Raw genomic sequence first — 19,785 nt, forward strand, 5'->3', positions numbered from 1 at the left:
GTTACAACTTACTTTGGAGTCTGTAAGGAAGAAGAGAACAGTCACCAGAATTCAGATAGGGACCATTAATGCTCTTGATATAAGTGAGGATATCAGACAAATGATGACTTTGCCCCAGTATGCTAAATCCCCCCAACATAAAAGCAATAACTCAACTTAACTGTTGGGATTATTAAATATTTTAATTATTAAATAAGGACATTCATTTATTCATCTGTTTGCATATTCATTAAATCCTTCCTTTCTTCCAAGAGCTGAAAGGAACATACATTTACTCCTACCTTCCAGTTATAGCAACTATCATGTTGGGCTGAGAGAGTGTCTGGCTCCCAATCATCCAGAGAACTTCCCTATCTGGGGATTGACTTGAATGGGCATTCCAGGTTTCCAGTTCAACATCTTAGCCAATCTACTATCCTAGCTCTAGATAAAATGCTAATTAAAATAATATAAGTGCATTTGGTTTTTTATTCATATGCTACATAACAGTTTTGTTGAGGTTTTCCTACTAACGATTAAGACTGCTATTGTACCTCATCATTTTGGTCGGGTGAAGAGGTTGTATTTGATTGTCTCCTTTCACGTGCTTGATGCAAATCACCTGGGGGGAGGAACCTGCCCGGACTTGTTTCACTTCTTCTTTTCTCTGTGCCGGCATGTAGCGAGCCAGGCTTGCTCTCAATGAGAGCTAAGTCCTTTAAATATGTTTTGCTTTTGTTTTGCTTTCTGTAAATAAATTATTTTTATAGAAATGCTTGGTGTGTGACTTTTCTGATATCTCCTGGGCTAAAGGCTTTCCCAGCATTCTGCTAACAGGTTATGGGCCCAGTGAGCAGCCCAGTAAGCCCAGTAAAACCCAGAGAGAAATGAGAGATCAGCTCCACACCTCATGCACAATTTAAAGGCAGGTAGCAAAGACCTGTGAAGATTTTCTTTGGAGCCACCTGGAGATTTTCCAGCAACTGCCGGTCTACAGGACAAAGAAGCTAGCTGAGGTGACTTGCAAAAGAAGGAAGAAGCCATGGCTACCTCCCAGCCCTCAGCGATGCCTCTGGAGCGCCTATCAGAGACCAACTATTTGAATTGGGCCCTGAAGATGGAGATGTATCTTCGCAGAGAGAATCTTTGGCTGCCAATTGGTGAGCAAACCCCCCAAAATCCCAGTGCTGAATGGCTGAGACAGGATGAGCGGGCTAGAGCCACCATTATCTTGGGAGTTGAGGACAATCAGCTAGTCCACGTGCGAGGCATGCAGTTTGCAAAGCAACTTTGGGACACTTTGAGAGACTTGTATGTAAAGGCAACAGCAGGGAGTAAAGTTACTCTGACGAAAAAGCTGTACAGAGCCTACCTTGCAGAAGGAGATAGCCTTCCTGAGCACCTGCATTATATTCAGCAGCTGTTTGTTGAGTTGCAGGAGAGAGGAATGGAATTTACACCTCTCACAAAATCATATATCCTCCTGTCCTCACTGAATGAAACGTGGGACACGCTGATTTGTACCCTGGAGGCTATGCCTGAAGCAGACCTCACCCCATCGTATGTTACACAGCACTTACTCGCTGAATGGGAGAAGAGAGAGGAAAGATTCCCCCCCATCTCTTCTGGAAAGCTGCAGTACCAGAAAACAAGGGAAAAGAAGGAAAAGGAACCTGAGGCCACAGCGCTAGCCAGCCAGCGATGCTTCACTTGTGGTTCAGCTGGACATTTGCAAAGAGACTGTGCCATGAGACCCAAGAATAGAAAGACAGAGAAGAAGAACACAAGGGCAACACAGAAGAAGGCTCTTCAGACAACCCAAATTGCACAGGTTGCTGAGAAGGGTAATTCTGATGTATGGGTGTTAGATTCTGGGGCCAACTGTCATTTATGTAATTGTAAAAGCTCTTTTGTGTCACTGTCTAAAACTGAAAGACAAAGTGTATCTTTGGCTGATGGGTCTGTGACCAAAATTATGGGACAAGGTGACTTGTATTTATCCTGCTTGGGAGAAACTGTAAAAGGTGTGTTGTATGTGCCAAATTTACAATCAAACCTTTTATCTGTGGCACAATTGGCTGCAACAGGGTATATCATAACATTTAAGAAAAATGGTTGTGAGATACGAAAAAATGGGAAATTGTGTGCTACTGGTATGTTAAAAGACTCCTTGTACATTGTGCAAAATGCAAGGAAGCCAAGCTGCAAGGCTGCAGTTGGCAACACGCCATATCATGACCAATGTGTACACCTGATGCACAGGAGATTTGGTCATGCTAATTTCAAGTATATAGCACAAATGCCACAGCTGTGTGCTGACCTAAAGATAAAACCCTGTGATAAATGCTTAGACTGTGTAGTTTGCAAAGAATGCAAAACACTAAAAGCTCCTGTGAGTAAGCACAATGACAGAGTTACAACTAGACCTTTGGAAATTGTACACTCTGACATTATTGGTCCTTTTGCTCCAAGTCTTGGACAAGCAAGGTATGCAATGACCATCATTGATGATTTCTCAAGATACTCATTTATCTACATCTTAAAACATAAAAATGAGGCATTTGAGAAATTTAAAAGTTTTGTGACATGGGCAAATGGAAAATTCCCTAGGCCTGTATCTGCACTCCAATGTGATAGAGGAGGAGAATACCTTTCTCACAAATTCAGAAGGTTCCTAGTGGAAAAGGGGATAGAACAAATTCTTTCTAACCCTTACACCCCTCAGCAAAATGGTGTTGCTGAAAGAAAGGGCAGAACCTTGCAAAATGCGATGGAATGCATGATTAAAGATTCACAATTATGTTTTAAGTACTGGGGAGAGGCCATATCTACTGCTTGTTATGTACAAAACAGACTGTATAACTCTGTGATTCAAGACACTCCATTCCATTTGTTTTATGGTGTGAAACCAAAAGTAAACCATCTTAGTTTGGTAGCACTGCATGGGTTCATATTCCAAAACAACAGAGAAGGAAAGGAGGCCCCACAACAAAGAAAGCCATCTTTGTTGGGTATGAACAAAGCCAGAGGAGCTACAGGTTCATAATGGGAGAGAAATTAATAATTAGCAAAAGCGCTTCTTTTGCTGAACAAAACTGGGGGAGATTAAATTCTAGCTCTCCAGTTGATCTGACCACCACAAGAGAACAGCAAGGACTTGCTGATGGTGATCTTTTGCCTGATGAGGACATTAAACCAGAAAAGCAAACTGAAGATCTGTCTGATGAGACAGATGCTTCTCAGGAAAGTGATAGGAGTCAGAATTTAAGCCCTGTATTACCTCGCAGATCTCAGAGGAGTAATAAAGGCGTTCCTCCATCACGTTTTCAGGCTGAAACAGTAAAGGCTTTTCACATATTCACAGAACCTGAGTCTTTAGAACAAGTGAATGCTTTACCACCTGAGATTGCAGAAAATTGGCATTCTGCCATGCAACAGGAATTAGCATCCTTGAAAGAAAATAAAACATGGAAACTGGTAAATCTACCTCCCAATGAACGCTGTCTGGGTTGTAGGTGGGTTTTCAAACTGAAAAGGGATGCTGATGGCAAAATCCAAAAATATAAAGCAAGGTTGGTTGCAAAAGGGTTCACTCAAAGGAAAGATTTAGACTTTGACAAGACTTTTGCACCAGTTACTAAAGGTGAATCAATTAGATTACTGTTAAAAGTTGCTGCACTGAAAGGAATGTCAGTTAACCACTATGACATTCAGACTGCATTTCTCTATGGTGATTTAGACCACAGATTATACATGCAGCAACCCCCTGGCTATGAAAAAGGGGAGAATCTAGTCTGTGAACTGCAGAAGTCAATCTATGGGTTAAAACAAGCTGCTAGATCCTGGAACCAAAAAGTAGATGAAAAACTGCAGAATTTTGGTTTTGAAAAAGGAAAAGCAGATCCCTGTGTATATATGAAGAAAGACAAACAAGGCTGTATGTATCTGTGCATTTATGTTGATGATTTGCTGCTGTTCACATCAACAGAAAAACAAAGGCTTGATTTTGAAGCCTGCATGAAAAGCCATTTCATATTAAAAAGCCTTGGAGTTGTGACCAATTACCTAGGTTTGGAAGTACACAGAGACAAGGATGGTAGCTTTCTGTTAAATCAACGTAGTAAAATTCAAAAGCTCCTAGAGGATTTTAATATGCAAGACTGTAAACCAGTCTCTACTCCGATGATAATAGATTTTCAGAAAGATATAGGAGAAACTCAATTAACTGAGGCAGAGAAATATAGATCTGCAATTGGAAGTTTACTGTACATTGCAAATCATTCTCGCCCAGATATCTCAAATTCTGTGGCCATTTTAAGTAGACAGGTAGAGAAGCCTACATCTACTGGAAAAGCAGCATTGAAGAGGTTAATGAGGTATTTGCAAGGAACAAAGAATTATTGCCTGAAGCTAAATGCTTCTGGAACCGAGAAATTGCAGGCGTTTGCCGATTCTGACTGGGGAGCAGATGTCAGTGACAGAAAATCCACTTCTGGGATTTTAATTCAATTTGCTGGATCTAGCTTAGGCTGGCATTCTAGAAAACAAACACTTGTTGCTCTTTCCACTGCAGAAGCAGAGTTTTATTCTCTAACACAAAACTGTAATGAGGTTACATGGTTTAAACATTTGTTAAAAGACATAGGCATGGAAGTAAACCAGCCTATAACTGTTTATGAGGATAATCAAGCTTGCATTGCTATGGCAAAATCCGAAGCCTGCAGAAATAGAACAAAACATATCGATATTAGATATCAATATATCAAAGATATGATAAGCAAAGGAGAAATAATGTTAAAATATTGTGAATCAAAAGACATGATTGCTGATATTTTAACCAAACCTCTTCCTGTACCAAGACACAAAGAGTTGTCAAAGAAGATTGGTTTGCATCTTAATCTATAGTGTAAAAAGGGGAGTGTTGAGGTTTTCCTGCTAATGATTAAGACTGCTATTGTACCTCATCATTTTGGCCGGGTGAAGAGGTTGTATTTGATTGTCTCCTTTCACGTGCTTGATGCAAATCGCCTGGGGGGAGGAACCTGCCCGGGCTTGTTTCACTTCCTCTTTTTCTCTGTGCTGGCATGTAGCGAGCCAGGCTTGCTCTCAATGAGAGCTAAGTCCTTTAAATATGTTTTGCTTTTGTTTTGCGTTCTGTAAATAAATTATTTTTATAGAAATGCTTGGTGTGTGACTTTTCTGATCTCTCCTGGGCTAAAGGCTTTCCCAGCATTCTGCTAACAAGTTTTGCAGTATGACTCTGAATGGAGACATTTACATGGTTTCCAGGATCTGAATGGAGCAGGCAAGGCTACATAGATTCCAGTTTTCCTTTTCTTTTTTAAAATTATTCTGTTTATAGAGACAGAAAGAGCAGTTTGGACATCAGCCAAGTTTTGCCAGAACAGAGAGCACTTTAACTTTCCAGCTTCACCATTGCTAATTAGCTTGAATTCTGTTGTGTGGGCATTTTGCGCCCCCCCCCCATCCCTAACCAAGTATCCCTCTGTGTGTCAGGTCCAGCCCAAAAACAGTGCATTCAGTGCATTCAAAACTCTAGTTCTTTATTTGCTCTCACCATACAAACAGAATCTTGCCAGACTAAAGCTACCCTCACTGACCTAAGGGGAAAGAACCTGGGAGACTCTAGGGCAGAGCTACCCTGAACCTCTTTGCTTTCCCACCAATGCTCTCTGGACTGTGAGTCCTCTTATCTCCTTGGTATGTGCTCCCTCCTTCCTGAGAACTAGCAGAGGTGCCAAAATCCACCACATCATGCCACTAATTACTAGGCCTACTATTTACTCATCTAGGTTTAAGGAAGAAACCCATCACAGTCTACAGAGCTGACAAATGACCTTGGGCTGGTTGGTGATATTTTGACAGATAAAGCTTTGGTCTTCTGGTCCATAGCCAGAAACCTGGTCACCTTTTATAAGGGTGACCCATGGTGATTGTGCTCTTCAGCACCTTTTTTCTTTGGAGTTAATTCTTAATGCTTAGGTAAATCTTCTTCTGGCCTCATCCAAGTTCCCATAAATCCTTACTAGTGTAAACATTTCAGTCCATGTTAGATTTACTAGCCAATCCTTTTCCAGATAGAAACCACAGGCCATAGTCAACAGCCACTTTACTGTTTAATCCATGCTAGCCATTATAGCACCTTTACCTGCATTACCCACCTTTTTTTCCCCAGAATCCTCTCTGATGTTAACAGATCACTCCAAGTTTTCAAGACTCTGCTGTGTCCCCCCGCCCCAGTTTTTGCCAATTCAGCATCTGATGCCCTCCCCTTTTCTGATGAACACTACGTCCAATTAGCATCTAAGCTGTCCTCTTTTCCAAGCTCCTTCTCAATAAGCTCCTTCTCAATAAGCCACAGCACAGAAAGTTTGTACAGACCTTGTGTGTTGTGTGCAGGGATGCATGGATACATGAAGAACCAGGGAGATGCCATGGTAAACAGCAGGTTCATCACAATGACACTTGCTTTATTATAGATTTTCCAGGCAACATAATCAAGTTTGACAACTGTGGAGAAATCATTATAGAGACAGTGAGAAAATCCATATCCTTTCCAACTCAGGGCAAGGAAACGACTAATGCAAATGAAGTATTACATGGCTAGATGGTATTATATTTTTTCAAGTGAAATATTACATTGTGTTGATGTTCAAAAAATCATTGTATGCCTTATGTGCACATAATAAATCAAAGATAAAATGTTTGGCACTAGTTATTTGGTTTCCATAGTATTGGCAAAGGCTGGAGTGTGACTAATTGCTTGCAAACATATTTTGAATTCAATGCATGTGGTTTTAAATGCAGTGTTTCAGCTTCAACATTTTAAGCTGCTGAATTGTGAGATAGGCATTTTTTATGAAAAAGTGGGAGAAAATGGGATAGTTGCTCTATGGGGGCTAATATAACTTTTTAAACCAAAATATTTTCTCTGAAGCTAAACAGTGAAGCAGGGAAATGATTCAAGATTATCTCTGCTGTTTCAACATTAAACATATTCCGTGCCCATCTATGCTTAAGCTATGTGAGTTAACAATGCCAGTAGAATGAACTTATTTAAATGAAGCCATTGATCTCTCCAGTTTTCAACATCCAAATTCTCAACTATTTTCCAAGAAAAACTATGCTAGATCAAATCCAGGTCCATCTATTTCTTCATTCTGTTTTTGTAGTAGCATGTGGGAAGCCCACAAGTAAGGCATAAGCACAATAACATACTCCTGCTTGTGTTCCCTTTGAGCTGGCAAATTACCTTGGATACCTTGGATACCAGAGGTAATGTACAATCATCACAAATAGTAACCATTACCACAAAACCAAGACACAGTTTACAAGACAAAGCAATGAATTCCGAATTTGCAGTTCATACATGATTGCAAGTTCTTGTTGTTCTTGTTCATGCAGGCAAAAGTAAAATAGCATGCATAGTTAAAAACCGCCACATTTTTCCTAAATCTCCTTCCTCTCACATTTGTTTTTCTTTTTCCAAAAGACATATTACCTTAGACAGTGGAGAAAACTATTAAAGAACGGTTACCCATTTGGTTGGGGTAGAGACCTGGACCATTTGCACGTTGAGCCCAGACCAAAAATTTTGTTGCAGAATCACCCTATAGAAACACAGGAGTCTGCTTTATACTGTTTCTTTTTCTCTAACTCAGCATGGACAACAAGGCCTGCTGAATGGAAAGCATATGCTCCCTTCCTATCGTTACCAGGAATATTTAATAGCTAGCCAAACTTGTCTGATCTTGAAAATGCTAAGCAGGATTGGTTAGCGTTTTGATGGGAAACCATCAGGACATTGCAGGGAGGTAGATTAGCTTGGGAAGTAAAATATCATCATCATCCCAGAACAAGTCAGTGGCAAACCATTTGTATATAGTTGCCATCTTGTGGTCATCCAGCTGTTTGCAGCCAAGATATGTTAGCCCTACTCTGCACAATCACACCCCTACCAACACAAGCAGGGCAAGCCATGGTATATAAACGGAGAGCAAGGCCAACTCCCTCTTCGCACTGAAGATGTTGCCTAGCCTGGCAATGAAATGTCTACAAGAACACAACAAGGCTCAGAGAGCACCAAGAACTTCACTGTTCAACCCTGAGCTACAAAATATTCGCTTTGAATGATCTACATAGAATGCCAGATCCTAAGAAGAATTTTTTTTGAGTTTTTCTTTCTTTCTGTACAGTATTAAGTTTAACAATAATCCTATTTGTACAAGCTATTCATAAAACATTTTAAGTAAAAACCAAGCATTTCATGGAAAATTTCACTTAATATCACAGACATTAAAAAAAAAGCCACCCCCTTGAAAAGTTCAGCAAGTAAGTTTTAATACCTCTTTTAAAACCAGAAATACTGAGAAAAGCCTTAGCTTTTTCTTGTCAAGGTTAGTATCTCCAGAGGCTTAACTATAAAATAAACTAATAAAAAATGTTATTAAAGTACAAGCTGTCATTTTTCTTCAGAAAGTCCCCTACATGGAGCTTTAACATTGTGCTGACATATTTATCTGGAGAGACATTCCTATAAAGCTGTTCTCTAGTGTCCCACCAGTGTTACTGTTTGTAGACTTTCTCTAAAGCAGTGTTTCTCAAACTTGGCAACTTTAAGATGTGGCTGGGAAATTTGTAGGATGAATCTAACCAGGATACCTTAGTTACACATTTATTAAATTGAATAGTGGTAGAGATGCAGTCTGCTGAAAAGCCAGCAAAAGCAAGATCCCTGTTGGATACTTCAAGCAATTGATAATATCCAACATTTTCATTCTACCCAAGCTCTCTTCAAAACTGGGGCAGCCACCCAAAACTTCAAAGATTGCTTTTGTATCTCCTAAAGCCCTAATTTATTATACCAAAAAATAGTGTGTGCCAAGGGAGGCATATTGGTGCCCATGGGCACTACTTTGCTGACAACTGCTGCATTCACTGAAGAAGAGTCCACCATCCTTTCAGTTGACTTGCTCTCATCATAAGAATTTTCTCCTAAGTTCAGCCCAAATCTATCATCTTATAATATGAGACCCTTATATCTAGTCCTGTTCTTTAAAGTAGCTGGAACAAGACATTGTCTGCTCCTGTGGATCAGCTTTTTGGTTCTGGAAAAGTGCTAGAATATCCCTTAAATCTTCTCTTCTCTAGACTGAATATCCTTAAACTTTTTCTCATGAGGCTTTGTTTCCATGAACTTTAAAAACATTATCTGTAATGAGCCTATCCTAATTTTACAGTATAAGAAATTGGGCGGGTTTTTTTCGTTCCAAGGGTTAACTTTCTGGGGAAGAATACACTGAGGTTTGCATGCAGGTAGGATCAAAAGAAAAGTGGGAAGACTGACTTACACTCACTCAGAATTACACAAACATATTCATGCAAACTTTTATACGTAAAGCTCTTCATACCCTTTCATATTTTTGGAGTTTTTATCTATTTGCCACTGAATGTTATGACACCTTCATGTATGTCCTTCTAACATATAAAGGAGTCTGGCTGAGCACATAATGCTTAACTGTGGAGCTTGTTTCATTTGTTTCATAAACAAAGCCATCCAGCATGTTCACCCAAGCTGTTATGTATCACATGAAGCTCTCATAACTTTAGATGGTAAAAATATGCAGAAAAGGCAGAATACTTTTTCACTTTTTTTCTCTCTCTTCCTTATACATTTAGACACCAAAGCACATAGAAAGAATGTCAGAAAATATGTACCATCCAGTGAGATTTATATCACTGCCCATCTCGTTGGGGGAGATGGGTGGTGATATAAATTTAAACAAATAAAAATAAAATAAATAAAATGTCCCGGAAGTAAGAAACATAAATGCAGATTTTGAACAGCTTTTTAAATTAAAGAGCAATGCAGAAACACGACTTATGACATATGGAGAAAGGTCACAGGTTAGAATTAAATGGGAAAAACTACCACTCTCAATTTTTATCTTTCAAGCACGTGCATGAATATTTCACATAATTATGATAAGTACATCTTCTTTAAAAACTGCATGTACTGGTATGCCTCTTCTTTTCTGAGATTAATTTTCCAAGAACTACCCTTCATTATCTTACACAGCCGTAATAACTCTAAAAGAGCTTGCCTAATATTACTTAATGCAAAAATTACAATTAGACATATAAGCTTGTTGAGAAATACAGAGATCACATCAAAGTAATTTATTATTAAAAACAGATGTTTTTTCCAATGGGTTTTTGAAAAAAAAAAAGCCTTTTTCAATGGCTTCTGCAGTAAAAGTCTAAACATGTTACGTTTCCTTCGGGCGGATAAACAACTCCCAACAGCTGTGTAACACAAATAGTGAAATACCAAGAGGCAGAATTTGCAGCATTAAAACCTAAAAAAACCTCTAGATGTATTATGTGCTACAGCTGCACTGAGAGGACCAGCCAGAGAGAGTTGGAGTTGCCATGTGTACCAGGGCCCAAGAAAGTTCTCTTTCTCTCTCATTCTCATTCTCATTCTCATTCTCTCTCTCTATATATACACACACACACACACACACACACACACACACTGTATATACACACACAGACACAGAGTAGCTTTCTTGCATGAAGGAAGATATCATTTCCATGGCCATCAAGGGAATGGGAGGTGAAGGCCTATAAAAGAGAAAAGGGAAAAATTGTATATATTTGTGGTAAAAAATTTATTTAGCCAAAGTATGGCAAGCTTGATTGGGAAAGTATGTATGTATGTTTGTGGGTGTATGTGTGGGTGTGTATATGTGTATGTATGTACATATTTTATTTATATCCCACCTTTTGCAATGAGAGAATAAGGTGGTGTACCTAGTGCTGCTGCCTACTTTTTTTTCTACAACAACCCTGTGAGACAAGTTGGGATGAAATAAAAGTAGCTGGTACAAAGTTATCCACTGAGCTCCCATAGCAGAAAATGGACTAGAACTTGTGTCTCCCCAACACCTTAACCACTACACCATATTGGCACTCAGACATCTTATTTTTCAGATATGAGAAATAATAAAACAAGATAAGGTTGAACTCTTCTTCATGAAGTCAAATATTACTTAAGAGTCATAAGGGAAATCTGTAGATTGACAGCTGTGATTGGAAAATAATTGAAGAATTCAGATTATGGAAAAGGAACAAAAACAATAGGAAGAAAGGCAGAGATGCTTTATATATTAAAAGTATTTATATCTGCTCAGATATCCATATTAAAAGAATGTGGCAGTACAGTAGTGAACATCTGGATTAACATTGTTTGTTGTTTATTCGTTTAGTCGCTTCCGACTCTTCGTGACTTCATGGACCAGCCCACGCCAGAGCTTCCTGTCGGTCGTCAACACCCCCAGCTCCCCCAGGGACGAGTCCGTCACCTCTAGAATATCATCCATCCATCTTGCCCTTGGTCGGCCCCTCTTCCTTTTGCCTTCCACTCTCCCTAGCATCAGCATCTTCTCCAGGGTGTCCTGTCTTCTCATTATGTGGCCGAAGTATTTCAGTTTTGCCTTTAATATCATTCCCTCAAGTGAGCAGTCTGGCTTGATTTCCTGGAGGATGGACTGGTTGGATCTTCTTGCAGTCCAAGGCACTCTCAGAATTTTCCTCCAACACCACAGTTCAAAAGCATCGATCTTCCTTCGCTCAGCCTTCCTTATGGTCCAGCTCTCGCAGCCATATGTTACTACAGGGAACACCATTGCTTTAACTATGCGGGCCTTTGTTGTCAGTGTGATGTCTCTGCTCTTAACTATTTTATCGAGATTTGTCATTGCTCTTCTTCCAAGGATTAAGCGTCTTCTGATTTCCTGACTGCAGTCAGCATCTGCAGTAATCTTTGCGCCTAGGAATACAAAGTCTTTCACTGCTTCTACATTTTCTCCCTCTATTTGCCAGTTATCAATCAAGCTGGTTGCCATAATCTTGGTTTTTTTGAGGTTTAGCTGCAAACCAGCTTTTGCACTTTCTTCTTTCACCTTCATCATAAGGCTCCTCAGTTCCTCTTCACTTTCAGCCATCAAAGTGGTATCATCTGCATATCTGAGATTGTTAATGTTTCTTCCAGAGATTTTAACTCCAGCCTTGGATTCCTCAAGGCCAGCTTGTCGCATGATGTGTTCTGCATACAAGTTGAATAGGTAGGGTGAGAGTATACAGCCCTGCCGTACTCCTTTCCCAATCTTAAACCAGTCTGTTGTTCCGTGGTCTGTTCTTACTGTTGCTACTTGGTCGTTATACAGATTCTTCAGGAGGCATACAAGATGACTTGGTATCCCCATACCACTAAGGACTTGCCACAATTTGTTATGGTCCACACAGTCAAAGGCTTTAGAATAGTCAATAAAACAGAAATAGATGTTTTTCTGAAACTCCCTGGCTTTTTCCATTATCCAGCGGATATTGGCAATTTGGTCCCTAGTTCCTCTGCCTTTTCTAAACCCAGCTTGTACATCTGGCAATTCTCGCTCCATGAACTGCTGAAGTCTACCTTGCAGGATCTTGAGCATTACCTTACTGGCATGTGAAATGAGTGCCACTGTTCGATAGTTTGAACATTCTTTAGTGTTTCCCTTTTTTGGTATGGGGATATAAGTTGATTTTTTCCAGTCTGATGGCCATTCTTGTGTTTTCCAAATTTGCTGGCATATAGCATGCATTACCTTGACAGCATCATCTTGCAAGATTTTGAACAGTTCAGCTGGGATGCCGTCGTCTCCTGTTGCCTTGTTATTAGCAATGCTTCTTAAGGCCCACTCAACCTCACTCTTCAGGATGTCTGGCTCTAGCTCACCGACCACACTGTCAAAGCTATCCCCGATATTGTTATCCTTCCTATACAGGTCTTCCGTATATTCTTGCCACCTTTTCTTGATCTCTTCTTCTTCTGTTAGGTCCTTGCCATCTTTGTTTTTGATCATACCCATTTTTGCCTGGAATTTACCTCCAATGTTTCTAATTTTCTGGAAGAGGTCTCTTGTCCTTCCTATTCTATTGTCTTCTTCCACTTCTGCGCATTGCTTGTTTAAAAATAATTCCTTATCTCTTCTGGCTAACCTCTGGAATTTTGCATTTAATTGGGCATATCTCCCCCTATCACTGTTGCCTTTTGCTTTCCTTCTTTCTTGGGCTACTTCTAGTGTCTCAGCAGACAGCCATTTTGCCTTCTTGGTTTTCTCTTTCTTTGGGATGTATTTTGTTGCCGCCTCCTGAACAATGCTGCCAACTTCTGTCCAGAGTTCTTCCGGGACCCTATCTACTAAGTCCAGTCCCTTAAATCTATTCTTCACCTCCACTGCATATTCCTTAGGAATATTAGTGAGCTCATATCTAGCTGATCTGTGGGTCTTCCCTAATCTCTTTAGTCTGATCCTAAATTGTGCAAGAAGAAGTTCGTGATCTGAACTACAGTCAGCTCCAGGCCTTGTTTTTACCGACTGTACAGATGTCCGCCACCTTTGGCTGCAAAGGATGTAATCAATCTGATTTCGGTGTTGTCCATCTGGTGAAGTCCATGTATAAAGCCGTCTCTTAGGTTGTTGGAAGAGAGTGTTTGTTATGCAGAGTGAATTGTCTTGGCAAAATTCTATCAGCCTGCGTCCTGCTTCGTTTTGTTCTCCCAGGCCATACTTACCTGTAATTCGAGGTGTCATTTGACTGCCCACCTTAGCATTCCAGTCTCCTGTGATGAAAATAACATCTCTTTTAGGCGTGTTGTCCAGTAGGTGCTGCAGATCCTCATAGAACTGCTCTACTTCAGCTTCTTCAGCATTTGTGGTTGGGGCGTATATTTGGATCACTGTGATGTTAGATGGCTTGCCCTGAATTCGAATTGAGATCATTCTGTCATTTTTTGGGTTGTATCCGAGCACTGCTTTAGCCACTTTACTATTAATTATGAAGGCTACTCCATTTCTTCTGTGGTCCTCTTGTCCGCAGTAGTAGATCTGGTGGTCATTTGATGTGAAGTGGCCCATTCCAGTCCATTTCAGTTCACTGACGCCCAAAATGTCTATCTTTAATCTTGACATCTCACCAATAACCACATCCAATTTGCCCTGGCTCATAGATCTTACATTCCAGGTTCCGATGGTGTGTTGATCCTTAGAACATCGGATTCGCCGTTCACCACCAGCACCGTCGGCCGCTAGCCGTCCTTTCGGCTTTGAGCTAGCTGCGTCATCACGTCTGGGGCTAGTTGAGCTCATCCTCTGTTCCTCCCCAGTAGCATTTTGACCATCTTCCGACCTGGGGGTCTCATCTTCCGATGGTATACCGACATATCTCTGGTTGTACTGATCCATTTAGTTTTCACGGCAAGAATACTGAGGTGGGTTGCCATTACCTTCCCCAGGGATCGCATTTAGTCTGACCTCTCTGTCATGACCTTCCCGTCTTGGGTGGCCCTTCACGGTTTAGCTCATGGCATCATTGAGGTGCTCAAGCTCCAGCACCACGACAAGGTAACGATCCTTTGCTGAAGTGGATTAACATAACTGAATAATAAAATTAAAGGAATGAATAAAAGGAATAATGTTATTGGTGCCTTCTATTTTCCACCCAACCCAACAGAAATCTGTATTATGGAAATAAACTGTGGTAGTAATAGGAGGCTTTAAATATCCTGACATCCTTTGTAAGACAAACTGTGCCAAATGTGGCCCTTTCAAGAAATTCCTGATTTATATTCCTGATAACTCTCTTTCAGAGTAAGAAAATCAATTAGTGTAAAATTGTATAATGTTGGCATTCTTGAAGCAAAAATATACTTTACTTAGAAGCCTATAATATACAGTACTTTGATTTCAGGAAACATTTTAAGAAAGTACAGTATGACATTCAGTTTAGAAAGCCAGTTAAATACAGCACCAGTCATAGATCATTCTCAAAGTGTGCTCATCAACAGTTCATCTTCAAACTAGAGGGAGGTATCAAATGGAGTGCCATAAGGTTGCCTTGGCCTTAAGAATCATCAGGGGACTAAAAACTAGGTCCTACAAAAATAGAAGGATCTGGAAATATTTGGCCATGAAAAAGGAACATAGAAGAGAGATAATTATTTCAGTCTTCAAGTGCCTGAAAAGGTGTCATATAGGAGAATGCCAGGACTCATTTTCTACTATGCTAAAGAGAATACAAAAAATAATGGATTTAAGCTACAGGCATCAGATTCTAGCTAAATGTTAGGAAAGTATTTCCAACAAATCTATTCAATAGATTATAATTACAAAGTGGGTAGTGGCCTACCTTTTATTGTCCAGCAGAGGCTGGACCGTGATCTTTGTGGGGGGTTTAATTATGATTTTAATTTATGTGGAACAGGCAGTTAGAATCAGTGGCTTATATGGCCCTTTGCAACGTTGTAATTCTATTTTTTTTTTATTATATGCATGTAATACACATTTGCACTTACAAAAACTTTAAAGGAGGAAGAAGTACAACAGTGGCTCTTTCTGCTACTACAGTTTGTATGAACCAGGCCTGCTATAATACACATGGGTCAATCACTGTGAATAGTAATAGATAACTCAACTCCTACTTTACCTCCATCTTCCTTCAAAGGGAAATTTTGTCCAAATGGAACTAAAGAGAACAATTGATAAGGTGCAACTAGATGTTAAATGTAAGTAAAGAGATGGTTGGGGAGCATCTGGCTGCCATGAACAAGTTCCATCTCCAAGACCAGACCAATTACATCTGATAATCTAGCAGGAACTTCTGGATGCATCTCAGAGTCCCTTTCTGTGATCCTTGACAAGCCACAGAAGACAGGCATAGTACCAGAGAATTGAAGAAGGGCAGATCATGTTTCTTTATTTAAAAAAGGATAAATAGAATTACCCGAATAGTTTTGTGTTGATACTGGACGAAACTCTGGAACAGATTATTAAGCAATTGGTTTGTGGGCATTAAAAAAATTGCATTGCTTGGTAGGAGATAGCATGGATTTATCAAGAATAAGTCATGCCAAACCAATCTGATCACCTTTTTTAATATAGTGACTAGTTTAGCGGCCTACTGGAACATGTTGTACATAGTATATCTTGACTTCAGCAAATCATTCAACAAACTTTCCCATGATATCCTAATAGAAATGTGGGCTAGTTACCATTGGATGGATACAGAACTGGTTGAACAATTGTATCAACAAGTATATGTGAAAAGATCCATATCAAGCAGAAAAGAAGTGTTAAGTGGAGAACTTCAAAGCTCCATTCTGTACTCTGAGCTGTTCAGATCTGTGGATGACACAACCATATGGGAGGCAGCAAACACATTCAAGGTTCAGAAGGACCTTGAAAAGTTGAAACATTGGGTAGAAACCAGCAAGATGAATTTCAGTAGGGACAAATATAACATCCTTCACTTGGCTGACTGGGGAATTCCGGGAGTTGAAATCCACATCTTAAAGTTGCCAAGTTTGAGAAACACTACTCTAGAATAAGGATGTGACACACAATTTGAGTTGGAACCCTAGTATGTAGATATAGCAGGGTGGGCAGGGAATCATGCTTTTTTAAAAAAAAAAAGAAGAGGAGGAGGAGGAGGAGGAGGAGGAGGAGATCTGAGAGCTGCAAGGGAAAAAGTTAGTATGAATCTCCCAAGTGAAAGGGACCATTTTTTTCTGCTTGGATTGGGGGGTTTTGAGGTTATGGATCAATTAAGGATATAAATGGTTGCCTTAACGTATGAAGGTTTAAGACACCCATTTTGTCCCTTGATTCTATCCCCAACAGAATAATTGCCTTTTGAATAGTAATGGATGTAATGTAGCTCATCCATGTTCATCAATACTTCAGAAGCTGCAATGGTTGTCAGTTTACTTCCATTTATGGCTCAAGCTCTGGGTAAATGTGAGATCATCTTCTCCTAGTGGAATTTATTCTTCCAGTGACTTCTAGTAGGGAAGTTTTGCTGAGGGATCCAACCCCTAGGGGAATATTACCATCGGGGACCCTGAAGATGAGTCTTCTCTGTGACACTCCCCTCCTCTTGAACAGTATACCCCTGGTGATAAAGATGATTACATCCTTGCTGCTAGTCAGGAAGGCTCATTGGAGTGGGCCTTTAGGAATAGATTACTATGAGTTACTCCTGAAGAAGTAGGGCCAGGTAATTGTTGTACTGAGTACAGCTGTATAGTAAACATGGTTGTGATGTTATTGATCCCCATTCATGGTTTTGTTTTGTTTTTTAAATTTAATTGTATTTTAACCCTAATACTATAATAAGGAGAGCGAGGAGCTCAGCTGTTTCCCAATGGTGATTTCTAAGCCTAAGTAAACATTACCCCATCAACTTCCTTATCTACTATCCAGGTTGAAAATTTAACCCTGCCCATTCCACAAGTGCTTTAGGGGATGCAAAAGAGTTCTTTCATCCCTAAATAAGAAATGATCCCAGGTATGGTCCCAGTAAAGTTCTGCATGCCTGCCATTTATAACACCATTTATTTTGGCATAACGAAAATAAATATCTGAGTATAAGAGATAATGAAAGGAACAGAAAGGACACCAAACTAAGTACTATCATCTTGGTTTGTTTGTTTGTTTTTTAGAATTTTGAAGCATAATGGTTTCTGATAACCTAGTAGCACTATTGCTGCTTTTGAGATGAGCACTATCAAAGTACTTGATAGTACTACTACAAAGTACTACAATTCACAATCCATTCATTTATGTCACATGAAATTACTTCAACAGAAAGGATCTGCATTTCAGATTAACAACAAAGTCTAGTCTATCTGCCAATGAAGAAGAAATATTGAAAGGCTCTGTTTGAAAAATTAGATTTCTGATGTTTCTTACTGGCTTTTTAAATGGCATTCCCTTTTGCTTTGCAGGTTAATGACAACACCAGATCTATTTCTCTACCATTAAGAAATGTTAACAGACCTTGTTGTACCCTTATGTTCTTGCTTCATTATGTCTATAAATTTTTTGGGAAACAGATACATTGGGCCAAACGTTCCTCTTTCAATAATAATAAAAATCCTGATTTACATTTTAATTTCTTTCAAATATTATGCTTGTTCTTTGTTCATCTGGATTACCCATTAAGAATGTATATTATTCAGCCTGCTACTGTTTAGCCTAGGTAAAGCAATTACCAACATCTGATCTCTGCCAGTGTACAAATTTCCCAGCTGTTCATCTGTTATTTGGATTTCATTTGAAAATTGAGAAAAAGGACCATAAAAGTGGAGAAGGGAATGGGATTACCAAGTCATGTTTTGGGGATATTTTGGTGCGTAGTTTGTTCTCTTAGCCCATTTTTGTCCGCAGAAACATTGTCAATAGCTATTTTATATGAATTAAAATAATGTCTTGAATTGACCTACTTACTGAGTGTTATCCCCTTATGGTCAGTTGGGGCTGACCTTAAGGGGCTAACACTCAGTTGGTCTCCTTAGGGTCAGTTGGGGCTAAGCAGAGGGGTCATCATTCCTGAAAGGAAATATTCTCAGACCCTCTTCTATGTGATATGAACAGGACCCCTGCCATTTCCAAGAAAACAATAGCGGTCCCACCCAGTATCATGGAGTGCTTGTGTCAGAAGAATTAGGTTAGGTTAGCTGCCACATCTACAATAAATGTACACATTTAAGATGGAAAAAAACAGTAAGTAAAGATGCTTCTCTAAGTAAGGCTGTGTTCGTGAATGGAAACTTTAGAGGAGTTTAATGACCTGCAGCTGAGCCTCAGAGCTTTGGATAAAATGCTTAAGTTCTAGGCTCCTGATTGCTGGAAATAAAAGCTAGGTTTCCACAGTATGGCAAGGTATGACTTGTTTAATTATGATTTTCTGATTAAGCTACAATTGGCTGAGCTAAGACTTTATGAAAAGCCATAAGCCACGGTTTCAAAACCATAGTGGTAGAGTTCACAAATCATGCTAAGTAACAAGTCAGTCAACATAATGACTTAGTACGATGCGTGAACCTTTGTGATTCTTCTATGGTAGCCTTTCATCTTCCCATGCATCTGGATTTTCCTTGATATGCTAAAAACCTGACTCTTGACACATAGGTTACTCTGAACACATAGATTAGTCTGGACATTGGTCTCCTTATTTTTATTTAAAGGTGGGGTTGTAGTACTTTGTATTCCTGGCCTAGTTATCAGGTTGTTTGCTTAGCAACATAGCCTCCCCTTACAGAGTGTTATCAAGAAATCTGAGCTTGGAAACTGCTTTTGGACTCTTTGCTGGTAATGGGAAAAAATGAAGTTTCGATGTTGGGCTTTGACTATTAAATTGTTTTTATAGAAATAATGTTAGCAAAAGTTTAACTAATAACAAGACATTAAGTTTGTATAATAAGCATTTATATCTGTGTTGGAGAAGGTTGGAAGTCACCTTCTTCTTACATTTTCCTGCTATTTCTGCACTTTCTTAGTTTCTTAGTTTTTTCTTTAGTCCTGTATTCAAGCTTTTATGTATTTTGTATTTTAATCAAGTTCTTATTTAAAAAAGAAAAGAAAAGAAACCTCAGCTTAGAAGATGACCAGAATCCTGTTGGCACCAACAAAATAGTTTTCATTACTAGATCATATTTGGTTTTCTTCTTCCCATATAAATCCAGTATTCACAGAATACTGGATTTATAATTTATATTCTCTCAAATACACACATGGGTGTATGCACACACACAGACACGTATATAGCCTCTGCCTTTCTTTTCTTAAATAGATAGAGGTTTACCTTGAGCCAATCATCCCAGACAAAACAGTTTAATTTCACACAGAAAGTTCCCTTGCTTCTATTTAGTAATGAATCCCATTCAAATCACCATTCTTT

Source organism: Candoia aspera, chromosome 6, assembly GCF_035149785.1.
Source record: "Candoia aspera isolate rCanAsp1 chromosome 6, rCanAsp1.hap2, whole genome shotgun sequence".
Taxonomy (NCBI): domain Eukaryota; kingdom Metazoa; phylum Chordata; class Lepidosauria; order Squamata; family Boidae; genus Candoia; species Candoia aspera.